A 2,562-nucleotide genomic window follows, 5' to 3' on the forward strand; every position below is an offset into this window, starting at 1 on the left:
AAACAAAATAAATCCATGTGTTAGGTATGTCTAAAGATGGATGTTTCAATCTTCCCCTTGGATCTTCCACCTTTCTGTAAGACATCATTGGTCCTCTTGAGTGGAGATAGATCCTTTCTCCTTAATTTTATCCACTAGCTCCATTTCTACTACCCTCAGATATGCCTGCATCTCTCCCATCCTTAATCTATCTACCTAAAAAAGATCCTACTATCTCCTCAAAGTATCATGGTATATATTTCTCTTATCTCTCTTAGAAAAAGTCTGCCCTTGTTTCCTTCATTTTTTGTCTTCCCACTCATATAGGCCCTCTCAATCAGGATCTGACCCTCCCAGTTAATGGAAACTACATTTTCCATTGCCATCAGATATCTATTGCTACACTTTCTTGGTCCTCATCTTTCCAGATTTCTCTGTGGAATTTGCCACTGTCACCTACCTTCTCCTTCTGGATACTCTATTTTCTTGATACACTTTGCCACAATTCTCTTCCTGATTGATTATCTGTCTGATTGAGCCTTCTTAGTCTCCTTTGCAGAATTTTCATCCAAATCACTCCCTGCTACCCCAAGGCAAGGTTCTGTCCCTGGTACCTCTTGTCTTTTCCTTCTCTTGCTAGTCTCATTGCCATCCATGGGTGCAACAATGGTTTTTGCACAGATGAATGCTAAATCTACATTTTTACTCCTTATCTTTCTCTCAAGCTCCAGTCTCACATCTTGGACTGTACAGCTTTACCCAGGATTTCACACTTAATATGTCCAAAACAATTCATCATTCTTCTCTCCAAACACAGCCAGACTCCTAACTTTCCTCTTTTGTCAAAGGTACCATACTCCTCCTAGTCTCCCAAGTCTTCCATCTAAGGAGTCATCCTCAACTTATCAATATCATATCTATATCCAATCAATTGCCAAGCTTTTTCAATTCTGTTTCCCTAACATCTGTCACATTCATTTCCTTCTTTTTTTTAAAAAAAATTCCTTAGTAGTATTTTTTCCAATTACATGTAAAGATAGTTTTCAATGTTCATTTTTGTAAAATTTTGTGTTCCAAATTTTTCTCCCTTCCTCCCTCCCCAAGACAGCAAGCAATCTGATATAGGTTATACAATTCATTCCCTTCTTTCCATTTACATGACCACCACCCTAGCTCAAGTCCCCATCATTTCTTGATAGGACTATTGCAATAACCTCTTATTTGGTCTCCCTGAATTCAGGGGAAGGGGATTATGGGGATGAAAGAACAGTTATGGTAGAAAGGTGAGGGGTAGGATTCACTTTGGTAGTAGTTAAGTGCTACTAGAATTAGGGGAGAAAGAGGTAGGAGTATGTTAGGCAGAGAATGGTTTAACATCAGGAACTGATGTGATTTTATCAATGGAAAGGACGCTAAAGAAGCATTAGCATCTGCTTTGCCACTGACCTCTAGGGACGATGGGACCTTTCCTTCTGACTTGCAGCTGAAACTTTTCCCATTAGAACCTAAACTACTTGAGATTATGGATTACCTTCTTTTTTATTTGTATCCCCAGTGCTTAACATAGTGCTTTGCCCATGAGAAGTGCTTTAAAGAGGCTTTACTCATTAATTCATAAAATGAGATTTCAGAATCTTCTCCCCTTTTCCCCTTTTCTATTCCCATATGTCTTCTTCTGGTAAGGGTGAAATATATTGTAAGGGTCTCAGAAGGAAAAGTCTGTCACACATTACATACCTTGAACTTTATAATCTCCAAATAGCCATTCTTAACTGTGCTGGCTAAGAGTTTTCTCATATTCAATTCCTTCATAGAATTCAAAAACATCTACAAATCTCATAAGGTTTATTCAGATTATTCTGTAGCTATTTTTAATGTCTCATTTCTTGTTCCACTCTCTGATTATGAGGAGGTGTTGCACCACCCCTTTTTATTTTTCTAGCAATGTGGGTAGCCCAGTACAGTTTAGCTAAGACTATAGGAGCTTGTAACCTGAGCCAATCTCCATTTTTTTGTCTGTCTTCAGTTCATTGCCCTGGGGTTTGCTGTCCTTTCAGTAGGAACTAAGCTCCTCAGTGCTTCAGTTTCACCCCTATTTCAGATCCCCAAGGAAAAAAAAGAATTCTGTTTTTCACTTTGGACTAGGACTTTGCCCTAGCAAGAGGGAAGGACTACCCAGGTTGATGGGGGTCATCTCTTGTAACCCCAGTACTTATCATAGTATCTGGTACATAGTAGGCATTTAATAAATGTTTATTGTGTTGTACTGCATTTTTAAATGGGCCTGAGGATGGATCCATTAATCAATGTGCCAGTCACTATATTAGGTGCTGATAATGGCAACATTGGCAGCGGCATGCCCTTGCTGTCTCTGTACCTTACAACCCGCCCAGAAGTTTCCCTCTCTGCCAAGGTTTTAGACTCTCTCAGTGCCACACCAGACTAATAGAGCTGTTTCCCTGTTTCCCTTGTCATCTTGGAGTGTGTATTCAGCTGACAAACTCATTCAGGGAACAATTATAGAAGGTGCAGGCTGACTGCCCATGTAGGGGCTCAGTTGATTGCCTCCCTCAATCCTAGTCT

This window comes from Notamacropus eugenii, chromosome 2, assembly GCF_028372415.1.
Source record: "Notamacropus eugenii isolate mMacEug1 chromosome 2, mMacEug1.pri_v2, whole genome shotgun sequence".
In the NCBI taxonomy this organism is placed as follows: domain Eukaryota; kingdom Metazoa; phylum Chordata; class Mammalia; order Diprotodontia; family Macropodidae; genus Notamacropus; species Notamacropus eugenii.